The 25,988-nt window shown below is 41.4% G+C and overlaps 1 long non-coding RNA gene across 1 annotated transcript; it reads right to left on the bottom strand.

Moving 5' to 3' along the window:
• Positions 1-3,509: 3,509 nt before the first annotated feature.
• On the bottom strand, positions 3,510-4,270 carry LOC133559500 (uncharacterized). Its single transcript, XR_009808188.1, has 2 exons — positions 3,889-4,270; positions 3,510-3,646 (listed from the first exon to the last, which is right to left on the bottom strand). It is a non-coding gene; the product is annotated as an uncharacterized LOC133559500 (long non-coding RNA).
• Positions 4,271-25,988: the final 21,718 nt, after the last annotated feature.

Below are 25,988 nucleotides of genomic sequence, written 5' to 3'. Positions count from 1 at the left end.
ATCCCACGATAGTTGGAACACACCCTCCGGTCCCCCTTCTTAAAGAGAGGGACCACCACCCCGGTCTGCCAATCCAGAGGTACCGCCCCCGATGTCTACGCGATGCTGCAGAGTCTTGTCAACCAAGACAGCCCCACAGCATCCAGAGCCTTAAGGAACTCCGGGCGGATCTCATCCACCCCCGGGGCCTTGCCGCCGAGGAGCTTTTTAACTACCTCAGCGACCTCAGCCCCAGAAATAGGAGAGTCCACTGCAGCTTCTCCAGACACCGCTTCCTCAAAGGAAGACGTGTTGGTGGGATTGAGGAGGTCTTCGAAGTATTCCCTCCACCGATCCACAACATCCACAGTCGAAGTCAGCAGAACACCATCCGCACCATACACGGTGTTGATAGTGCACTGCTTCCCCTTCCTGAGGCGGCGTATGGTGGTCCAGAATCGCTTCGAAGCCGTCCGGAAGTCGTTTTCCATGGCTTCCCCGAACTCTTCCCATGTCCGAGTTTTTGCCTCCGCGACCGCTAAAGCTGCACACCGCTTGGCCCGTCGGTACCCGTCCACTGCCTCCGGAGTCCTATGAGCCAAAAGAACCCGATAGGACTCCTTCTTCAGCTTGACGGCATCCCTCACTGCTGGTGTCCACCAACGGGTTCTGGGATTACCGCCACGACAGGCACCAACAACCTTGCGGCCACAGCTCCAATCAGCCGCCTCGACAATAGAGGTTCGGAACATGGTCCACTCGGACTCAATGTCCCGCACCTCCCTCGTGACATGTTCAAAGTTCTTCCGGAGGTGTGAATTGAAACTCTCTCTGACAGGAGCCTCTGCCAGACGTTCCCAGCAGACCCTCACAATGCGTTTGGGCCTGCCAGGTCTGTCCGGCATCCTCCCCCACCATCGCGGCCAACTCACCACCAGGTGGTGATCGGTAGAAAGCTCCGCCCCTCTCTTCACCCAAGTGTCCAAAACATAAGGCCGCAAATCCGATGACACAACTACAAAGTCGATCATGGAACTGCGGCCTAGGGTGTCCTGGTGCCAAGTGCACATATGGACACCCTTATGTTTGAACATGGTGTTTGTTATCGACAATCCGTGACGAGCACAAAAGTCCAATAACAAAACACCACTCGGGTTTAGATCCGGGCGACCATTCTTCCCAATCACGCCTCTCCAGGTTTCACTGTCGTTGCCAACATGAGCGTTGAAGTCCCCCAGTAGGACAAGGGAATCACCTGGGGGAGCACTTTCCAGTACTCCCTCGAGTGTGCCCAAAAAGGGTGGGTATTCTGAACTGCTGTTTGGTGCGTAAGCACAAACAACAGTCAGGACCCGTCCCCCCACCCGAAGGCGAAGGGAAGCTACCCTCTCGTCCACTGGGTTGAACTCAAACGTGCAGGCTTTGAGCCAGGGGGCAATGAGAATTGCCACCCCATCCCGTCGCCTCTCACTGCCGGCAACGCCAGAGTGGAAGAGGGTCCAGTCCCTCTCGAGAGAACTGGTTCCAGAGCCCTTGCTGTGCGTCGAGGTGAGTCCGACTATATCCAGCCGGAACTTCTCTACCTCGCGGACTAGCTCAGGCTCCTTCCCCCCCAGTGAGGTGACGTTCCACGTCCCAAGAGCTAGCTTCTGTAGCCGAGGATCGGACCGCCAAGTGCCCTGCCTTCGGCTGCCGCCCAGCTCACAATGCCCCCGACCTCTATGGGCCCTCCTATGAGTGGTGAGCCCATTGGAGGGATGACCCACGTTGCCTCTTCGGGCTGTGCCCGGCCCGGGCCCCATGGGGACAGGCCCGGCCACCAGGCGCTCGCCATCGTGCCCCAACTCCGGGCCTGGCTCCAGAGCGGGGCCCCGGTGACCCGCGTCCGGGCGAGGGAAATCTGAGTTCATTTTGTTGTAATTCCATAGAAGTCTTTGAGCTGCTCTTTGTCTGATCACTCACCTAGGACCTGTTTGTCCTGGGAGACCCTACCAGGGGGCATGAAAGCCCCCAGACAACATAGCTCCTAGGATCATTGGGACACGCAAACTCCTCTACCACGGTAAGGTATTAGCTCAGAGAGGAGGAGAAATATAGTGTTAAATAAAATAATCAGTGATAAGCTATCTGTTTTTACGGGGGAATTGGTAGCAATTTATATGGCAGTTAATTGGATAGAGGAAAACAAAGCAAGGAAAGTAGTTGTGTGCTCGGACTCCAGCAGTGCATTGATGAGCATAAAAAACATAGCATCAGAAATAAGACAAGATATAGTTTATGAAATAGTTCATGCAATCTACAGAATAAATAAAGCGGCAGGTGTGGTAACATTTCTCTGGGTTCCTGCTCATGTAGGAGTTGTGGGGAATGAGTTAGCTGATAGATACGCAAAACAACCAACCACAAAAACAGAAGTAAACATGGAGATTAAGCACAGTAAAGAAGAAGTGAAGAGCATAATTAAGATAGAACACAATAAAAAGTGGCAGGATAATTGGAATAAGGAAACAAAAGGTAGAGAGTTTTACAATGTCCAGAGGAGAGTAGGTGTAATGAGAGGAGGGGGTAGAAATAGGAAAGAAGAAGACATTATTACTAGAATGATAGTAATAATGATAGTAAATAGTTCACTAAAATTGATAGGAAAACATACTACAGGGCTGTGTGATTTTTGGCATCAAATAGAGAATGTTGACCATGTTTTAATACAATGTAAGAAATACAATAGAGAAAGAGAAATACTGGAAAATACGTTAGCAAAAGAAAATATTAGGTTAGAAGCGGGAGGTATATTAGGATTGCATTCAGAAAACATAGGATATAAAGCAATATACACATATTTAAAAAACACTGGGTTAAATAAAAGAATATAGAGTAGGGATCCACCTCGGTCCACATTCCATAACAGTAGGTGGCGGTAATGCACCCCAGAAGGTTGATTGCCAACCGCCATACAAACGAAGAAGAAGTTCGTCCAATCATCACATGGTTTTCACAGTATACAGATGGGGTAAGGATGAGTTACTAGGGTGAGTTTCATGTCCCTACGACCATCCTAGCCAGAGATATTGGTGCTGCCTGAAAATGCACCCCCCCCCTAACTCCGCCTGTGGGGGTCCAATCATCACATGGTTTTCACAGTATACATAGGGGGTAAGGATGAGTTACTAGGGTGAGTTTCATGTCTCTACGACCATCCTAGCCAGAGATAGCTAGGGGATGCATTTTCCGGCAGGTGGGCTGTTGGTGCTGCCTGAAAATGCACCCCCCCCTAACTCCGCCTGTGGAGGTCCAATCATCACATGGTTTTCACAGTATACAGATGGGGTAAGGATGAGTTACTAGGGTGAGTTTCATGTCTCTACGACCATCCTAGCCAGAGATAGATAGATGTTCAGGCAGCTGGAATCAACTCTTCACTGAAAATGCACCCCCACCATAACTCCATCTCTGGTATTTCGGGTACTTTTGGTAAAGTTATTTGTGAATATTCAGTTTGAAAATTCTTAAAATCAAAACAACGATAGGTATCAGATGCATTCATTTATTAATGTATTCATCCATCCACCCATGAGCTTCTTACAGTTAAAGAAAATGTCATATTTTTAAAATACATGTATTGGATCCCGTCGAGTGAAGCAGCAAACATTCGTTCTCCTTGATGTCTCTAAAAAAGTACATATAGAGGCTTACTTTGGTGTATATATTCTTTAATACAATACTTCAATACATTTTCGGGACAGCAAATATTCCTATATTAAATGGTTATTGTTTCGCCTTATCTGAATGGTGGCGAAATCATTAAAGGCTCACAATTAATCCATCCATTAATAAATCCAAAGTAAACACAACTTGGATTATTTCACCTTGTTATGTACTTTTTTATGCCGAAAGAGGCGATGTACCCACCTGAATGACGACGAAATCATTAAAGGCAATGACGGCGAAATCATTGAAGAATCACAATTAATCCATCCATTAATATATCCAAAGTAAAGACAACTTGGATTATTCACCTTGTTATGTACATTTTTCTGCCAAAAGAGGCGATTGAATGACGACGAAATCATTAAAGGCAATGGCGGCGAAATCATTAAAGAATCACAATTAATCCATCCATTAATATATCCAAAGTAAAGACAACTTGGATTATTCACCTTGTTATGTACATTTTTATGCCGAAAGAGGCGATTTTAGCCGAGTTTAGGTACTTTTCGAGACGGGTGATGCAACCGAGTGACGTAAGCGCGCTCCCGACAGGGGGTGCATTTTACGGCGGGGGTGCAGAATTCGGCACAACACCGGACAGTCCGTGTGGATGCTGAATGGCCAACTTGAAACTGTAACTTCATCTTCGGCGCCTCAACCTTGTTCCTCGTTCACCCATTCATTCCTTTCACACCGCTTGTCTCATCCTTCATATAATGGCCTGGCCGTGGGTTGCTGCCGTGTGCCTTCTCCGTGAGTACGAATAATAATCATGACCAAAGTATTAGCAGTGTGAGAATGTTATAAACAATTATGAATAATGTCTTAGGGCAGCTCAGTGGCACATAGGGTTGCCAAAACCCATACTTTAAAAAGCCCGGTGTCAATCGAAATAAGTGCTCGCTGCGAAATAAGTGCCCTCCATATTGTCTACAGCAGGGGCGCTCACACTTTTTCTGCAGGTGAACTACTTTTCAATTGACCAAGTCGAGATCTACCTCATTCCTATTTATAATTTATATTTATTTATTTATGAAAGAGACATTTTTGTTAACAAGTTAATGGTGTTTAATGATAATACAAGCATGTTTAACACACATAGATTCCCTTCTTTCATGAAGACAAGAATATAAGTTGGTGTATTTGATTCTGATGACTTGCATTGATTGGAATTAGACAGTGGTGCTGATAACGTCCGCATTTTCAAATGGAGGAAAAAAAAAAGTCCTCCTTTTTGTCCAATACCACATGAAAGTGGTTGGATTTGTCATCTCATTTGTCCAACTTGCATACTCGTTTTTAAACACTTTATGAGAGTAGCATATGTGTGTGGCCTTTTAATGTCTGGCAGCAGGTGAGTGACGTCAGTGAGTGTGCGGGTGGGCAAGCAAGTGAGAAAGCGGCTGAGGGCGGAGGAGAAATACATTGGCATCAAACTCAATAGCTTGCTAGCTTGTGCACGCTAGCTTTCTGAGACTCTTATTTTGTTAGCACAGGCAGGATGAAACAGGTCTTTTATGGTGAAGACAGGAACTGTGCAGTCGGTCTTTAGAGTTTTGACAGTAGGTACGGAGCCTCTAGAAATAAAATGTGTTTCTCTGCGTCCGCCCCGTTAGTGATTTTTTTCTTAAATATGAGCTCGCAGCAGCCAGCGTCATCTCACAAGATCCTCGGGTGCCGAGAATGTCAAACAACTGACGAAAGTGAAGTCTTGGTATGATTGATGATTGCTCATTTTTATGTATATTTTTTAATGCCTGGCTTTAGATCGACTGACACGCCCTCCGAGATCGACCAGTCGATCGCGATCGACGTAATGCCCACCCCTGGTCTACAGTGTGTATGGGACGGCTTGCCAAATGGATTTGCTGATATTGAAAGAAAAACCGTATCATACCAAAGTTACTGTTGTTGTGCTTGTAGCGTGAAAGCAAGACAACTTCGTGTATCGTTGACACACAAAAACGTGTGCGTCCTTTATTCTTTTAGAACAAACCAGAATGAAACTTAAACACTCAAAATGGCGGGAACAACAAACCCCCACCTTTGGGAGAATCTCCTGACGGCCACTTAAAGGGGCCGCGCCTAATTACCTGCAACGGAACAACCTTGTCATGTGCCTAATTGAACAGTACAGTGAAACAGAACAACATTGTCATGTGCACAATCGAACAGTACAGTGAATAATAACAATAAGGTCAAGCACTAGGTGTGGCGAATTATGTCCATAAATTACCCGCTACACTGTGATATATATTGTCTTAGGCCAGTGGTTCTCAGTGGTACTTGAAGGTATGCCAAGGGGTACGTGAGATTAAAAAAAAAAAAATTCTTAAAATAGCAACAATCAAAAAATCCTTTATAAATATATTTATTGAATAATACGTCCAAAAAATATGAATGTAAGTTCATAAACTGTGAAAAGAAATGCAACAATGCAATATTCAGTGTTGACAGCTAGATTTTTTTGTGAAAATGTTCCATAAATATTGATGTTAAAGATTTCTTTTTTGTGAAGAAATGTTTAGAATTAAGTTCATGAATCCAGATGGATCTCTATTACAATCCCCAAAAAGGGTACTTTAAGTTGATGATTACTTCTATGTGTAGAAATCTTTATTTATAATTGAATCAATTGTTTATTTTTCGACAAAATTTTAGTTATTTGTATATCTTTTTTTCCAAATAGTTCAAGAAAGAACAATACAAATGAGCAATATTTTGCACTGTTATACTATTTAATAAATCAGAAATTGATGACATAGTGCTGTATTTTACTTCTTTATCTCTTTTTTTCAACCAAAAATGCTTTGCTCTGATTAGGGGGTACTTGAATTAAAAAAAGGTTCACAGGGGGTACATCACTGAAAAAAGGTTGAGAACCACTGTCTTAGGTTATTAAATATGGAGAAACGGCAGGATGAAACAAATCTGACATTGCTGCTGACACAGTCGTCCTCTTCCATGACGGTCGTGGACAGGATGGTCTCTCTGTCGCTACACACACGTTGGCGCTGCCCTGCCAAAAAACTGCCCGGCGCACTGGACTCAGCACTTATTTCGCTTGACACCGGGCCTGAAAAAAATGCTTAGAAAATGCTTAAAAAAATGCTAAAATGCATAGAAAAATGAACTTTACACCCCCACTATGTGGAATGATAGAGGGCGAGTTCTTGGTTTCTTTACGTGGGTTTATTGTAGACAGTTTTCATAAACGTCCTCCCAGCTCGGTAACACACAACAACAAAAGTCATGTTTTGTCTACCGTAAAGCAGTTCGTCTGCTGCAAACAGCAATGCCGTGACTCCTAAACAGGGCAATACTGGCATCTACTGTACATGCATATGTGACATCTTCCCCCTCTTTTCAAGTTATATCAAATAACTGCAAAGTGTATCTTAAAGGCCTACTGAAATGAGATTTTCTTATTTAAACGGGAATAGCAGGTCCATTCTATGAGTCATACTTGATCATTTCGCGATATTGCCATATTTTTGCTGAAAGGATTTAGTAGAGAACATCGACAATACATTTTGCAACTTTTGGTCGCTAATAGAAAAGCCCTGCCTTTACCGGAAGTATGTGCGCGTGGCGTCACGAGTTGCAGGGATCCACACATATTCACATTTTTATAATGGGAGCCACCAGCAGTAAGAGCAATTCGGACCGAGAAAGCGACAATTTCCCCATTAATTTGAGTGAGGATGAAAGATTTGTGAATTAGCATATTGATAGTGAAGGACTAGAGAGAAAAAAAAGAAAAAAAAAAGTGACTGCGGCGGCATTGTGAGCGTTTCAGATGTAATTAGACACATATACTAGGATAATTCTGGAAGATCCCTTACAGTGTTTCCCACAGGTCGGATATCTATTTGTGGTGGTGTGGTCGGGCGGCGGGGGGGCGTACTGTACTGTATGTGTCTAATGCTCTTAATACATTTTATCTGTGATTTGACCAGCAGCAAGATTTTGATGACAAAATTGAGGATTTGAGACTAAATCTAAAGGATGATCACAACTTCATTATAGAGCAAAGTCAAGTGGGAAGGTCTGACTAATAAATGTACAGGCCCTGATTGAATCAGTGGTAGGGGTGTAACGGTACGTGTATTTGTATTGAACCGTTTCGGTACGGGGGTGTACCAAACGAGTTTCTAAGCTAAAGTCTTAAAGGCCCACTGAAATGAGATTTTCTTATTCAAACAGGGATAGCAGGTCCATTCTATGTGTCATACTTGATCATTTTGCGATATTGCCATATTTTTGCTGAAAGGATTTAGTAGAGAACATCCACGATAAAGTTCGCAAGTCCCGGTGCTAAGAGAAAAGCCCTGCCTCTACCGGAAGTCGCAGACGATGACGTCACATGTTTGACGGCTCCTCACATATTCACATTGTTTTTAATGGGAGCCTCCAACAAAAAGTGCTACTCGGACTGAGAAAACGACAATTTCCCCATTAATTTGAGCGAGGATGAAAGTTTCGTGTTTGAGGATATTGATAGCGATGGACTAGAAAAAAGCAAACAAAAAAAACAATTGCATTGGGATGGATTCCGATGTTTTTCGACACATTTACTAGGTTAATTCTGGGAAATCCCTTATCTTTCTATTGTGTTGCTAGTGTTTTAGTGAGTTAAATATTACATGATAGTCGGAAGTATACATCCACGACCGGGTGTCTTGACGCGCAGTGTCGACGGCAGGGGAGTTGACGGCAGCTATGGACGGCACAAGCTCAGCTTTTCTCCGGTAAGAACTGACTTTTTAACCACAATTTTCTCACCGAAACCTGCTGGTTGACATTTGGTAGGGATCCATGTTGGCTTGACCGCGCTCTAATCCATAGGAAAGTTTCACCTCCAGGAATTTTAAACAAGGAATCTCCGTGTGTTTGTGTGGCTAAAGGCTAAAGTTTCCCAACTCTATCTTTCTACTGTGACTTCTCCAATATTAATTGAACAAATTGCAAAAGATCCAGCAACACAGATGTCCAAATAACTGTATAATTATGCCGTTAAAGCAGACAACATTTACCTGTGTGTGTGCGCAGCGCTCATACTTCCTAAAAACCTGTGACGTCTTGTGTACACGTCATCATTACACGACGTTTCGAAGACGAAACTCCCAGGAAATTTAAAATTGTAATTTAGTGAACTAAAAAGGCCGAATTGGCATGTGTTGCTATGTTAATATTTCATCATTGATATATAAACTCAGACTGCGTGGTGGGTAGTAGTGGGTTTCAGTAGGCCTTTAACAAGCTGCTTTGCCTTTTCTTCTGCGTCTGTCTCAGCACCCAGCATTGTCCCACCCACACAACCATCTGATTGGTTACATATATAGCGGTACCAGCCGATCAGCAGTGCGTATTCAGAGCGCGTGTAGTAAATGCTTCAGCGTCGAGCAGATAGGTGTTTAGCAGGTGAGCATAAGGCAGCGTACTCCATCCATCCATCCATTTTCTACCGCTTATTCCCTTTTGGACTCGCGGGTGGTGCTGGCGCCTATCTCAGCTACAATCGGGCGGAAGGCGGCATACACCCTGGAGAAGTCGCCATGTCTTCGCAGGGCCAACACAGATAGACAGACAACATTCACACTTAACATTCACACACTAGGGCCAATTTAGTGTTGCCAATCAACCTATCCCCAGGTGCATGTCTTTGGAAGTGGGAGGAAGCTGGAGTACCCGGAGGGAACCCACGCAGTGACGGGGAGAACATGCAAACTCCACACAGAAAGATCCCGAGCCTGGGATTGAACCCAAGACTGCAGGACCTTTGTATTGTGAGGCAGACGCACTAACCCCTCTGCCACTGTGAACCCTAGCGCACTCTCCCGAAATGATAATAAACACCTCCCAGTCAACTACTAGAAACATCACTATGAGCCCGTTGACCTTCTAGAAACTTAAACTGCAGCTCAGCTCGCTCGCAGTTCTGGCTTGATGTAAAGGCTAATTAGCTTTTAGTTTAACGTTAGTTCATTTTGCTGTGTGTGTGTGCACGTGTGCGTGCGTGTGCGCGTGTGTGTTTTTTTGAAGACAGAAAAGCTTTGAATGGCAGGGTCCCTGCTATCACATGTTGATAAAAATATAACATTTACATAACAAAAATCAACTACAGGCTTCCCAAATGCTGTAGTAAATTAAGCATGATGAGTTGACTTGAAACTGTTTAATGTTGCACTATTTATATGTAGAAGAAAAGTTTTATCATTTTATTTAATCCGAGCAACAATTTGAGGAAGTTCAATGTTGAAAAGGATAAAGCCATTGTTTACACATTTGGTAAATAAATAACCAAAAAATGTATATTTTGTTGTGTTCTTTCTGTATCGAAAATGAACCGAACTGTTACCGCTAAACTGGGGTACGTACCGAACCAAAATTTTTTTGTACCGTTACACCCCTAATCAGTGGTATTTTACTTAAGTAATGCACAAAGCAACTAAGTTTTGTATTTGCTTGTATTTTCTATCTATTTTTAAGCTTACAGCGTGTTCCAAGTTTGTGGAAGCGTGCCACGATGCTCCTGCAGAAATTCTGTCATACAGGAAGTGACTCAGTCAAGAATTCTTCATATTGCGGTCAGCGTCTAACTTAACTCGACACCTGGGGCACGCTAACCAAATGCCATATAATCCTTGAGTTTATGAATTATATTCTTTATAATAAGGCACATGCACATATGAAAGTATCTTCCATCTGATTCTCTCTCATTCTTATGCTCTCCAGTTCTTGCAAGTCTGATGTCCAGAGCAGAAAATCCACACTGCATCGTCACGCAGAGTCTTAAAGGGACACTTTACAATATCATCAATGATCAAAAGTATAACTGCTCAGAATACATGTGGACCAACATCACTGTAGGTCATTTCTTCACTGTAAGAGTACAGCGTACTGTACTGTATGTTCTATGATGCCAGTAATATTGTGTATCCCTGCTTTCAGGACCACAATTTAGTCATTGGGGGACAGAAGGAGATGCGTGAGGATGTCAAGTCAGCGAACAACACCTTTCTTCTTCTCAGTGGGTGTGAGGAAGTCATTACCCGCGTCATCGACTGTCTTGACATGGTGCGCTTTTGATCCACTCTTGTTTGGCGTCAGTTGGTGAGGTGCATGACGAGGCTAACAAACTTTCTCCTTGTGTTCCTTCTCTACAGCTAAATAAATTTGAGGTCCGCTGCACAAGTGAGCCATCTGTTTGTCTAGTGCTTTGTTCAGTACGCTGTGCTTGTGTGCTGTAGTATCTACTGCACAGAAGTCAATGTCAGAATTTAAAGTGTCGTCTCTTTGCAGCCAACTGCACTGGAATTCCTGGAGGTTTCGTGCCTTTGCATAGAGGTAAGACTATAGCAGTGTTTTTCAACCACTGTGCCGCGGCCAACTAGTGTGCCGTGAGATACAGTCTGGTGTGCCGTGGGCGATTATCTAGTTTCACCTATTTGGGTTAAAAATATTTTTTGCAAACCAGTAATTATAGTCTGTTAATTATGTGTTGTTGCGTGTCGGTGCTGTCTGGAGCTCGGCAGAGTAACCATGTAATACTCTTCCATATCAGTAGGTGGCAGCCGGTAGGTAATAGCTTTGTAGATTTCGGAAACAGCGGGAGGCAGTGTGAAGGTAAAAAGGTATTTAATGCTTAAACCAAAAATAAATGAAAGGTGAGAAAAGTCATTGAAGCTTAGTGAAGGCTATGCAGAATGAAACTAAAGCTGAACTGGCTACGAAGTAAACAAAAACAGAACACTGGTGCTGTCTAGAGCTCGGCAGAGTAACCGTGTAATACTCTTCCATATCAGTAGGTGGCAGCAGGAAACTAATTGCTTTGTAGATGTTGGAAACAGCGGAAGGCAGCATGCAGGTAAAAAGGTATTTAATGCTTAAACTAAAAATAAACAAAAGGTGATTGCCTCTTAGAAAAGGTATTGAATCTTAGGGAAGGCTATGCAGAAAGAGAATAAAACTGAATTGGCTACAAAGTAAACAAAAGTAGAATTCTAGATGACAGCAAAGACTTACTGTGGAGCAAAGACGGCGTCCACAATGACATGACAATCAACAATGTCCCCACAAAGAAGGATAAAAATAACTGAAATATTCTTGATTGCTAAAACAAAGTAGATGTGGGAAATATCGCTCAAAGGAAGACATGAAACTGCTACAGGAAAACACCCAAAAAAGAGAAAAAGCCACCAAAATGGGAGCGCAAGACAAGAACTAAAACACTACACACAGGAAAACAGCAAAAAAAACTCTAAATAAGTCACGGCGTGATGTGACAGGTGGTGACAGTGCACCTACTTTGAGACAAGAGCTATAGTGATGCATGATTGGTTATGGTTTAAAGTCATATCCATCAATTGCGACAACGACTTTTTACTGTCAACTGAGTTTCATTTTTTAATGATTTCTGCTGGTGGTGTGCCTCCGCATTTTTTTCAACGCAAAAATGTGCCTTGGCTCAAAAAAGGTTGAAAAAAACTGGACTATAGACATTGTTTAGAGATGTTGGGTTATACTACTGCACTGACTCTAGTATAGAGCATGACAAGGCACCAGTCCACCTGTTAATAGTTGTACACTGATTAGTTTTTTTCAGATCTGTGCGGAGTTCCTTTATTTTACACAACATTTATTTGATTCAAGTACCCCCTAATCAGAGCAAAGCATTTTAGGTTGATGAAGAAGTAAAATACAGCACTATGTCATCAGTTTCGGATTTATTAAATTGTATAACAGTGCAAAATATTGCTCTTGTAGTGGTCTTTCTTGAACTATTTGGGGAAAAAAGATATAAAAATAACTAAAAACTTGTTGGAAAATAAACAAGTGATTCAATTATAAATAACAATTTCTACACATAGAAGTAATCATCAACTTAAAGTGCCTTCTTGGGGATTGTAATAGAGATCCATCTGGATTCATGAACTTAATTCTAAACATTTCTCCTCAAAAAAATAAATCTTTAACATCACTATTTATGGAACAGGTCCACAAAAAATCTAGCTGTAGACACTGAATATTGCATTGTTGTATTTTTTTCACAGTTTAGGAACTTACATTCATATTTTGTTGAAGTATTCCTCAATAAATATATTTACAAAGGATTTTTTAATTGTTGCTATTTTAGAATATTTTTTAAAAATCTCACGTACCCCTTGGCATACCTTTTAAGTACCCCCAGGGGTATGCGCACCCCCATTTGAAAACCACTGCTTCAAGACATGGCTAGTGAGGTCGCGACTAAAGTCTGCAGCATTGTAGCTACTTCTAAATGACTAATCCTCGCCTCCATGGCGACAAAGTATGTTTCTTACAAGTATCATCCATGCAGGACGAGGAGTAGCTAAACATGCTTTCTGCTTTCACACCGTAGCTCACCGGCGTCACCGCTAATGAAGCCATTCCTGAATGTACTTGACATCCACTGTAATGATACCAAGCGCGGATTTCAACCATTGAAACCCAGTTTTGATGTTAAAGGTCTAAAAAAAAATTATGCAGAATGTCTGGCGGACCGGATTGAAAATCTTAATGGGCCGCATGTGAATTTGCCAAATTTTGCCTAGGTCTGACTTCCATCCATTCATTTCTACCGCTTATTCCCTTTGGGGTTGCGGGGGGTGCTGGTGCCTATCTCGGCTACAATCGGGCGGAAGGCGGGGTACACCCTGGACAAGTCGCCAACTCAACGCAGGGCCAACACAGACAGACAACATTCACACTCACGTTCACACACTAGGGCCAATTTAGTGTTGCCAATCAACCTATCCCCAGGTGCATGTCTTTGGAGGTGGGAGGAAGCCGGAGTACCTGGAGGGAACCCACGCAGTCACGGGGAGGACATGCAAACTCCACACAGAAAGATCCCGAGCCCGGTGTCAAGCGAAATAAGTGCTCGCTGCGAAATAAGTGCCCCAAGCGTGTCGGGGCATTTATTTAGCGCCCTAAGAGCGAAATATATGCCCACCCTATTGTATACAGTGTGTATGGGACGGCTTGCCAAATAATTGCCCCTGTGGATTTGCTGACATTGTTAGCTAAAAGAAAAACAGTATCATACCAAAGTTACTGTTATATGTATTGTCTAAGGCTATTAAATATGGAGAAACGTCAGGATGAAACAAATAAGATCAGTAGTTTTAATTTTGGTGAGTTAAGCTTTCAAAAATAGTGGACGGTCTCTCTTTCTCGCTACACACACGTTGGTTTGACAATAACGCCTCCTTGCCAAAAAACTGCCCGGCGCACCTGAACACTTATTTCGGCTGGGCACAAATTTGGCTTGACACCGGGATTGAACCCAGGACTGCTCAGACCTTTGTGTTGTGAGGCAGACGCACTAACCCCTCCGCCACACCGTGCTGCCCTAGGTCTGATTTAATATGTGAAAAACAAAAAATAAAAGCAACATCAAGGTGACGTTTTAACAATGAATGATTGGCATTCAAAAAAACAATGGCCTCCACTTGGAGAAGATTCTTTTTGAGGGCACAGATGTTGCTACTATGCACAGTCAGTCTACCTGTGAAAGTGCAGGTTGTTTGTGGAGCCTGCTCAATATGACATTTTTACTTTACAAAGTGTACAAACTGCCTAACACTTTAAAATGTGTCCAAATTTGACTCCCTTTTCCTGCTGTCACCCATCTTCGGTAAAAAGGTAGAATCCTTTTGCGCTCCTCTCGCTTTCGCGTGTCTTTCCCCACGACCTCTCCCCCCACCCCTGTGTGTGCACCGTCTCTCTCAGTCGCTAGCAGGATCTTGTCGTTCACTTCAAATGTGGGAGTAGAACTTGTACTTAGTGACACCAGTCCTTGAACTTTTCTGACATTCTTTGTACACGTGCAAGAATGATCATTTAATAATAATGGATCAGATTAGGGCTAGGTGATATAGTAAGTAAGTACCAGTGATTGTCACACACACACTAGGTGTGGCGAAATTTGTCCTCTGCATTTGACCCTTTCCTTTGTTCACCCCCTGGGAAGTGAGGGGAGCAGTGGGCAGCAGCGGTGCCTTGCCCGGGAATTTATGGTGATTTAAACCCCAATTCCAACCCTTGATGCTGAGTGCCAAGCAGGGAGGCAATGGGTCCCAATTTTTTTATAGTCTTTGGTATGACTCGGCCGGGGTTAGAACTCCTAACCTACCGATCTCAGGGCGGACAATCTAACCACTAGACCACTGAGTAGGTATCGAATTGGTTTGTCTCTGTGCGATATAGAAAGTGATTATATCGTGATATTCAAGTATACGTCCTCACGCAGTTGCTTTAAGCTGCGGGCATTACACTCCATGCGTTTCTCACTCTTTCTTGTCTCTGCTTCTCCCAGAGACTCAAAAAAGCGAACCTCTTTACATACGTCACATACTGTCACGCGTGCAACATCATACGCCCTCGCTGAGCAGACAGGTAGCAACATGGGTAATGTTAGCTGTGGTGCTAACGGAGCGATGCGCGTGGTAATACGAGAGAGAGAAGGTGCAAATCTGGTAACAAATGAAGGAAAAATTCATTTCTAAGATAAACAGCAGGGGGTCCATCGTCTGGCGGTGGTTTGGCTTCAAGTGGGAAGATGTTTTACAAGTATTCGGCAAAAGCGTTGCTACAAAAAGTAGCAACACTGCTAATGTGTAGCATCATTTGAAAAGTCACCCGCGAGAGAATGAAGAGGGCTTGAAACTCCACATGTCAACATTTTTGCCTGTGCCACAGCCAACAAAATGCCCAAGCAACCATTTCCACATCAACACCGTATGAAAAAAATAGTCAACAACAGAAGGAGATGACGTCGGCAGTAATCTACCACATAGCGAAGGACATACACTATTTGATTTGCTATTATGCAGCTAATTTTTATTTGACACTTATTGAAATATCTTGTGTGATATCAAACACAAAAGTGCACTTTATATGTTTTAAACTATTGTAGTGGCGTTTTGTACAAAAAGTGCTGTTTTATTTAGTGTTGTTTTGATATGTCATCTTAGTGACATCATGCACAAAAGTGCACCAATAGCCTGTTTTAAAATGTCTCTGACAATCTTGCACTTTCTGTTTTGGAAATGACATGAATGTTTGCCACTGCTTAATAACTGTTTAATAAATACAGTTTGGGTAAATTGACTTAGTTGTGATTTCCCTCTCTACATGAAAGTTTAAAATGAGCATATATTAATGCAGTATGAACAAGAATGTTTTGATGTAGACACATAGACTCATCATACTGCTGTCATTATATGTATCAAGTGTTAATTCAAGGCTAAGGCAAAATATCGAGATATATATCGTGTATCATGACATGGCCTAAAAATATCGAGAAAGGCCATATCGTCCAGCCCTAGATCAGATCTTACATAGCGCCTCTTTTGACACCCAAAGTGTTTAACCGTAGCCACGTGTACATGGACAAAATGTATTTCATTTGATGATCATTCGGATTACAATGTTCCTCTGTACTTGGAGCCTGAAAAAATTTATCTGATTGTGACGTGAATTTTCATGCATCACACCTTAAATTCGAATACTTTATTTTGACATGCGCACCATATACCTTAATAGGGAAGGTGTCTTATTTTTTGGGCTAGAGCGCCATCTTTTGGACAAGTTCGCTCAATGACAGTGACTTACGGTGTAAACAAACTTAGTTTTGTGCATTTCTGCTTGTCCGACATTGTCACAGTATTTATTTATCTTTAATCTTTCTTTTGTCCACTACTTTTGTTTTACCTCTCTTTTTGAAATGGAGTTGTTTTGTGCCATTTTTGTTTCGATATGTATGGTTTAGCGTCTTCATGTTACAACATTCTGTGTACGTACCTGAGGCTAGCAGTTAACACTTAGCATAGCTCTAATGTTGTGAATAAAATCGCTCGCTCAGACAACTGGATCCCTTCTTTTGTTGTGACATCGACATAGTTTTGTTTTTGCTAGTCTCATTTTAAAGCAACAAACTCAACAGCTCATAACACTACTTCTGCACATGTTGAATAGGGAGAGACAGCAGCAAGACAATCGCTTCATTCTGAGACTATTACATTTAGTTCTCGCTCCACCACCAAAGTATATCTGACGTCAAACGATCATTTCAGAAGAAATGTTTTCAAGTGCTACAATTTGAATGACTATCGGGCTAAACCAGCCGTCTCGATACAAAATAAATATTGATCCGAAAGTGTGCAATCGGGTCAGAATATTTCGAATGGCGTGTTTACTTACTTACTTACTCAGTGGCCTAGTGGTTACAGTGTCCGCCCTGAGATCGGTAGGTTGTGAGTTCAAATCCCGGCCGAGTCATACCAAAGACTATAAAAATGGGACCCATGACCTCCCTGCTTGGCACTCGGCATCAAAGGTTGGAATTGGGCGTTAAATCACTAAAAATGATTTCCGGGCGCGGGCACCGTTGCGCCTCACTGCTCCCCTGACCTCCCAGGGGGTGATCAAGGGTGATGGGTCAAATGCAGAGAATAATTTTGCGACACCTAGTGTGTGTGTGTGACAATCATTGGTACTTTAACTTTACATGAAGCATTTTTATTCCGGTTCGGTTTTTAATCCGATTAAATGTGTCTGTGTGCACATAGCTAGTGAGACCCTTTACTCTCTCCCACACCCTTGGTGGGAAGTTACATTTGTAGCCGCATTGACTAGGATAGTGCGTAGTGGCTCTACCATCTGAGTCACACCTCACCTTAAACCTTGTGGTTTCCTGACAGGAACCTCCAGGTTGGTCTTGGTCATCCCGCCAGTGCTTCTGGTGGTCCTGCTGCTGGTGGGCTTTTGCTGTGGATCCAGACATTCAAATTTCAGGTATCACTTAAAAACACACTTTTATCAAGCGTAACACATCGGAAGGTTTTTGAATGTCAATCAGCTGTTGTTGCATCTACAGGTGCTGCCGCTCCGAGCCAGAAAAAAACTTGCTCGATAAGAATGAGTTTTGATGCAAGATGCCGCTTCTTCACACATCTTTCGCCATCATGGTGTCTTTTAAAATGTCACTGCACCTCCTTATAGCTCCTTGGAGGTTAATGCAGAGGCGTCACTATACCTCATACTGTACTGAGACACACCTGGCGCACAAATAATTCATGTGAGCGTGCAAAGCGCGCAAGCAAAAACATTTTTAGCACTTATTTATCATAAAAAAATACATAAATAGTGTTTCAAACTATGAAATCATATCAGATTATGTTGTATGGATCTTTGATTAACCACCTGAAATTAACTAATGCATTTGACCTACTTGTGCACTTTTTTACTCCAGACTTCTAAACTGCTACTGGTAAAAGCAAAAAGGAAGAGCAATAAATCTTTTTGAAATATATATTGCCGTAATCATCTGCAAATTTAACATCTACAAAAGTAAAACAAAAAATAAAGCACCCCTACATCTCTGCGTTATTTTATATTATTTAATTTCCATTTATGGCAATGTGGCTAATCCTATTTCAGATACACAAAACTATAAAATATACACAAAACAATAAAGCCACAGTAGTAGAATAAATGAACAACTGTTGTGTGTCTGTTCAGGGAATCATTTTCTGAGAAGTAAACTGTCTGGTCAGATGTGTGCAAGAAAAAAAAAAGTTTAGGGAGAAAAAAATAAAATTGTGGCAACTACACCAGATATTTTTAGCCATTTTTCTAGTGACAATTAGTGAGTATTTTAGCAAAAGGCAAACCGACTAACAAGTTGGAGGAGGACTCAGGACAGACATGGAAATATATTTTTTAAAAATCTAAATGGGGCAACAAAACCTGATATTTTCAGCCATCTTTCCGAAAACAAATACAGAAATGTCACTGTTTTTTCTGGAAACAAAACCAGATGCTTTAGTTGTAGCCATTTTTCTGGTGACAAAACAAGATTATTTTAGTCAAAGTCACACCGATCAACAAGACAAGTCTACTGTGCTATTTTTCTGTGAAATAATCTTGAATGATTTAAAAATTTGGCTAACGACTTGATGATATGGAAAAAAAAATTTCTTCCTGAAGATAAACCATTAGAGAAGCACTCAACTCACACATGCTTACTCCAAATCATCATTGATGCAGAGGTCCTGAGCAGAACCAGCAGACAACAACCAACATTATGTTTCATGTTCATTGGAAATTCCCCCAACAGCTCGTACAGCAAATGAAAATGTTTGTCTTGATACAAGGAATAACGTTAGCTAACTTAGCATCAACTTTAGACAATGATGTTGCCTAGCTAGCTAGGACTTCACTTACATCTCTCATTCCTCGCTGCTTCTTCCCTGCTGCGGGCGAATAACTTTCTGATATGCATCTAGGAGTTACAGTTTGAGTCAAATCAAAATCAAAATAATATAATTAACAAATTGTTGTTGGCTAACGTTACCTACCTCAGCAGTGATTCGCATCCCCTCTCTCTCTCTCTCTCTCTCTCTCTCTCTCTCTCTCTCTCTCTCTCTCAACTGAAGTTTCGATCCACATGTGAATAAATTACCATATTAATTAGCCATGTGCTCATTGTTACGTGGAGTGAATACAGTAGCAATCAATTACCATACTAAGTAGTATGTGCGCTGTTGTCTGTTATGTAGACCTAAAACTCTGAAGCGTTTTTTTTTATTGGTGAAATTTTTACTGGGGCATTGCAGATCAACACTGGGACACGTGCCCCAGTGAAATATGTCTGGCGACGCCACTGGGTTAATGTGTCTCAAAAAACATTCAGCTACAAATATTGAGTTTTCACAAGCTCAATTTATGCCCAAGGTTCCCTCTGCAAAAAATCGGAGTTATTGTGTAGACATATAGAGAAACAACTATAAATGTCTGTGCATTCAGCAATGGTGTTACAAAAAGATCAATGAGAATAATACATAATGTTGGATATAGAGAACATACAAACCTTTTCTTTATTGAATCAAAAATATTGAAATTCAATTATTTGATGCATTTGCAAACAGCTAAAACAATGTACAAAGCAAACTATAACCTGCTACCCAAGAATGTACAACAATTCTTCTCAACAAAAGAGGAGAAATATAACCTTAGAGGAATATCTAATTTCATTGTACAAGCATTTGTTGTATGCTTGTAAAACACTTAAAACCTTTAGCATATCCATATGTGGAATCAAATTATTGAATGGATTAACCAAAGAAAAAAGACAAAGCACCAACATTTTTAAAACACTGAAATTTAAACGCGCATTGTGCTCAAACTTTTATTCAATGAAGTTGTCAGCATAATAAAGACAAATGTTGACAAAAAAAGTCCTCTGCTGTAAACCAAGTGAGCCAAGACCAAACACCTCACAGCTGAGCTAATTAAACTGTATTTCAATATGTGCACCATTTATAGATTTAATATTCAATTGGAAAGTTTACAGTATAGATAATATTAATTGGGTGAAGTAGTCACGGAGGTGTTATATTTAAGAAGTATTTGAGGATTATCTTACAAGATGTGTTCTGTTTTTTTCCAAAAGTGTTTTTTTAATTTATAACTGTGTTTGCCATGTATCAACTAACTGTTACTATGAACTTTGCACAAGCAGAAGATAAACGTTTATGTGACCGCAATGAATTTGCCTTTTTTAGCATTAAATAACTGATTTTTTTTTCATTTACCTTTCATTTCTTTGTCAGACACTTTATGTTATTATTTGTGTTTAAATTAGATTTAAGACGAATGGCCATATGTGGTGCTGAATTTCCCCCAGGGATCAATAAAGTACTGTCTATTCTATTCCATTCTATTCTATGCTTTCAAGAGGTTTGCGGGTCTAAAACTACTTCCTGATTGAGATGGGATTCTTGGCCCTTTGAAGGGATCCGGGTCTTGAGGAGCCATTCCTTTCAAAGAGCCATTCAAAAGACTAGCTCGTTTTTATGATCCTTTTTTTTTCCTGATTTTTGTTTTTTTAATCAAAGAAATCCTCACTGTTAACAGTTACAAGATAAAATATGCATCAAAATAATTTAAATCTATGTAGCTGGTATGAGAAATACTTGGATTATTTGAGTGAAATTCCTGATAAAGTATGTATATTGTTTTGTCATGCAATGAGAGATCCATTAGCAGACTTCCCACACTCTGCTAATGGTAAGCCACGGTCTGATATTGCTCTGCAAGGTATCATAAATTACACTAAAGCTAACGTGGGATTTATTGTAAGATCCATCCATCCATCCATCTTTTTTAGCTTATCCGAGGTCGGGTCGCGGGGGGAGCAGCCTAAGCAGGGAAGCACAGACTTTCCTCTCCCAGGCCACTTCGTCTAGCTCTTCCCGGGGTATCCCGAGGCATTCCCAGGCCAGCCTGGAAACCTAGTCTTCCCAATGTGTCCTGGGTCTTCCCCGTGGCCTCCTACCGGTCGGACGTGCCCTAAACACCTCCCTAGGGAGGCATTCGGGTGGCATCCTGACCAGATGCTCGAACCATTTCATCTTGCTCCTCTCGATGTGGAGGAGCAGCGGCTTTACTTTGAGCTCCCCCCGGATGGCAGAGCTTCTCACCCTATCTCTAAGGGAGAGCCCCGCCACCCGGCAGAGGAAACTCATTTCGGCCCTTGTACCTGAGATCTTGTTCTTTCGGTCATAAACCAAAGCTCATGACCATAGGTGAGGATGGGAACGTAGATCGACCGGTAAATTGAGAGCTTTGCCTTCCGGCTCAGCTCCTTCTTCACCACAACGGATCGATACAGCGTCTGCATTACTGAAAACGCTGCATTGATCAGCCTGTAGATCTCACGATCCACTCTTCCCTCACTCGTGAACAAGACTCCAAGGTACTTGAACCCCTCCACTTGGGGCAGGGTCTCCTCCCCAAACCGGAGATGGCACTCCACTTTTTTCCGGGTGAGAACCATGGACTCCGACTTTAAAATGCTGATTCTCATCCCAGTCGCTTCACACTCTGCTGCGAACCGATCCAGTAAGAGCTGAAGATGCTGGCCAGATGAAGCCATCAGGAGCACATCATCTGTAGAAAGCAGAGACCTACTCCTGCAGCCACCAAACCAGATCTCAACGCCTTGACTGCGCCTAGAAATTCTGTCCATAAAAGTTATGAACAGAATCGGTGACAAAGGGCAGCCATGACGGAGTCCAACCCTCACTGGAAACGTGTCCAAATTACTGCCGGCAATGCGTACCAAGCTCTGACACTGATCGTACAGGGAGCGGACTGCCACAATCAGACAGTCGATACCCCATTACTCTCTGAGCACTCCCCACAGTACTTTCTGAGGTACACGGTCGAATGCCTTCTCCAAGTCCACAAAGCACTTGTAGACTGGTTGGGCAAACTCCCATGCACCCTCAAGAACCCTGCCGAGAGTATAGAGCTGGTCCACAGTTCCATCACCAGGACGAAAACCACACTGTTCCTGAATCCGAGGTTCGACTATCTGGCGTAGCCTCCTCTCCAGTACACCTGAATAGACCTTACTGGAAAGGCTGATGAGTTATTGTACAAACCCCGTTTCCATATGAGTTGGGAAATTGTGTTAGATGTAAATATAAACACAATACAATGATTTGCAAATCCTTTTCAACCCATATTCAGTTGAATACGCTTCAAAGACAACATATTTGATGTTAAAACTGATAAACATTTTTTTTTGTTTAAATCATTAACTTTAGAATTTGATGCCAGCAACACGTGACAAAGAAGTTGGGAAAAGTGGCAATAAATACTGATAAAGTTGAGGAAGGCTCATCAAACACTTATTTGGAACATCCCACAGGTGTGCAGGCTAATTGGGAACAGGTGGGTGCCATGATTGGGTATAAAAGCAGCTTCCATGAAATCCTAAGTAATTCACAAACAAGGATGGGCCGAGGGTCACCAATTTGTAAGCAAATTGTCGAACAGTTTTAGAACAAAATTTCTCAACGAGCTATTGCAAGGAATTTAGGGATTTTACCATCTACGGTCCGTAAAATCATCAAAAGGTCCAGAGAATCTGGAGAAATCACTGCACGTAAGCGATGATATTACGGACCTTTGATCCCTCAGGCGGTACTGCATCAAAAACCGACATCACTGTGTGAAGGATATCACTACATTGGCTCAGGAACACTTCATAAAACCACTGTCAGTCACTACAGTTGGTAGCTACATCTGTAAGTGCAAGTTAAAACTCTACTATGCAAAGCGAAAGCCATTTATCAACAACACCCAGGAACGCCGCCAGCTTCGCTGGGCCCGTACAGGTTTTGGAGCAACATATGTTGTCATCCAAGCAACGTTATCATGGACGCCCCTGCTTATTTCAGTAAAACAATGCCAAGCCACGTGTTATAACAGCGTGGCTTCGTAGTAAAAGAGTGCGGGTACTTTCCTGGCCCGTCTGCAGTCCAGACATGTCTCCCATCAAAGAAGTGTGGTGCATTATGAAGCGTAAAATAAAGACAGTGGAGACCCCGGACTGTTGAACGACTAAAGCTCTACATAAAACAAGAATGGGGAAGAATTCCACTTTCAAAGATTCAACAATTAGTTTCCTCAGTTCCCAAACGTTTATTGAGTGTTGTTAAAGGAAAAGGTGATGTAACACAGTGGTGAACATGCCCTTTCCCAACTACTTTGGCACGTGTTGCAGCCTTGAAATTCTAAGTTAGTTATTATTTGCAAAAAAAAAAAAAGTTTATGAGTTTGAACATCAAATATCTGGTCCTTGTAGTGCATTCAATTGAATACGAGTTAAAAAGGTTTTGCAAATCATTGTATTCCGTTTATATTTACATCTAACACAATTTCCAACTCATATGGAAACGGGGATTGTAATTGCAATACCAGTGAAGATAAAAGCAAGTTAAAACCACTATACAATCACACATAAAAAAAGTATACTGTTAAAAACCATTGTATTAAGTTACATCTGTAATTGCATTTCATGTAATTGTGAAAATATGAAAATGTTATGTACTTGAGCAGACTTCCCACACTCTGCTAATGACATCGAGACCAGCGGAGGTCCTAACCACATATTGTGTGTATGTGCGTTCTGATTACTCATTACAGCTACGAGTAAAGAACCACATCATTCAATCCAGCCTGTGTGTGGGTTCTTGGTGGGACGGGTACACAGCAGTTACATCAATACAAATATAACTATTTGTCTAAATCATTCTGAAATACCAACGATTATTCAATTGTTGTTAAAACTGTAAACATTCCATAAGGTGTTGTCAGATCCCTAAGCTTTGACAGTGACATCACTAGTTTGAGTTTTCACTCACCGAAGAATACTTTGTAGCACAAAAGCCTTTTAACAATACAGGAAAAAAAATACATACATTTAGAATAAAATATGAAATAACTTGAACTACTTCAGAACAAAGCAGAAAAGTAAAAAAAAAAAATCTAAATAAAGAAAATTTAAAATAAAAATAATAGTAATATGCTGCTATGCTTTTTTTTGACTCTGACTTATTTTCTAGTCCAGTTGCCAGCTGGGTGAAGCTGCATCTGCATGGGCATAAAAACGGCTCTCAAACAAATGGTTCACAACCGGGAATCGTTCACTCAAAAGAGCCGTTCAAAAGACTTGACTTGTTTGTCAACGCCACATCTCTACTTCCTGCTCGAGATGGGACTTATGGTTCTTTGAAGGGAGCTGGATTTTGTGGCGCTGTCCCTTTTTAAAAGAGTTGTTTAAAAGACTCGCTGGTTATTATAGTTCCTTTTTTAAGTGTTAATTTTTTTTGCATCAAAATAATCCTAGTAGCCGTTGTACGATAAGATGTATATATGAATAATTTACATTTAGATTTACACATATACTACTGAATTGGTAAGAATTATTTTGAAATGTTTGTATTTATTTTTTGTTTTTACTGCAAATAATCCTTAAACGGGTCCCATCCCAGCAGGCAGACGACATTAAAACATTGACATGTTGAATGAGGTCCTGATGTCGATGTTGTAACTCAAATCTAACGTTGAAACAAAATTGTTTTAACAATGTTTAGTCGATGTTGGGTTCTGACGTTGATTTGACCTTAGAATTTTGGTTAATTCCCAACCAATATGCTACAAGACAAATACAACATTGAAACAACATTCTTTTTGACGACATATATTCAATTTTAGGTTGTGACGTTGATTTGATTATTGAAATTTGGTCATTTACCAACCAACAATGTTGTCTCAATTTACAAAAACAACTATTTACAAAAACAACTATTTTGCAGCGTTGTTTAGAAGTCAGTTTGGAAAAAAAGACAACATATGTATAATCAACGTTGTATCAATGTCCTGAGCCTGCCGGAATATTCCCATGCTTTGACATTGATATCCCTATTTAGAATTTTCCCTAACCTTAAAAACTCTGTAGCATTTTAATAATACATAAACAAATTGTCAGGTTCAAACACTGATGACATCTATTAAACAAGACAAGAAGCAAAGAATTAAACAGATAGAATTCAATTTGGCTCAATTTGAGGAGAGACGTCTGGACACTGTACCCCTGTACAGTGTCTCAGCGCGCTCTGGCGAAAGGTTGTACGCCACCTCTTTTTATTTGGACGTTCCCTGTTTACATAACAGCTGTTTCTAAAGGAATGGGGGGTATGTAAACAGCCATTGATTCGGTCACATTAACACAAAAGAAAAAGATGCTTCGGGCTTGGACTGGTCCTGCCTGGATCGAGCTTGGGCAGGTTTTGGTTCAAAATTGATAACCCATCCCTTTACCATGAATTGATTAATGTGGACTCCGACTTAAACAAGTTGAAAAACTTATTCGGGTGTTACCATTTAGTGGTCAATTGTACGGAATATGTACTGTACTGTTCAATCTACTAATAAAAGTTTCAATCAATCAATCAATCAATCAATCAAATCAGTCTCCTCCCATCGTACACAATGGAATTTTACAAGCCTTTGGCTTGGTACAACAAAGACAGCTTCTTGTCGGTTCGCTGGGAACTCAGAGAACAGAAAGTTTTTTGATAAATTACATATAATTTTTCCGACACAAATACACAAAACATTTGAGAATAAACTGTAAATATTAGGGCTGCGAATCTTTGGGTGTCCCACGATTCGATTCAATATCGATTCTTAGGGTCGCAATTTGATTACCGTATTTTTCGGAGTATAAGTCGCTCCGGAGTATAAGTCGCACCTGCCGAAAATTTATTATAAAGAAGGAAAAAAAACATATATAAGTCGCACTGGAGTATAAGTCGCATTTTTGGGGTATATTTATTTGACAAAACCCAACACCAACAATAGACTTTTGAAAGGCAATTTAAAATAAATGAAGAATAGTAAACAACAGGCTGAAT

Source organism: Nerophis ophidion, linkage group LG09 (genome assembly GCF_033978795.1).
Source record: "Nerophis ophidion isolate RoL-2023_Sa linkage group LG09, RoL_Noph_v1.0, whole genome shotgun sequence".
Classification (NCBI taxonomy): domain Eukaryota; kingdom Metazoa; phylum Chordata; class Actinopteri; order Syngnathiformes; family Syngnathidae; genus Nerophis; species Nerophis ophidion.
The sequence above is the reverse complement of the archived record's forward strand: the minus strand, read 5'-3'. Positions and strand labels throughout refer to the sequence as shown.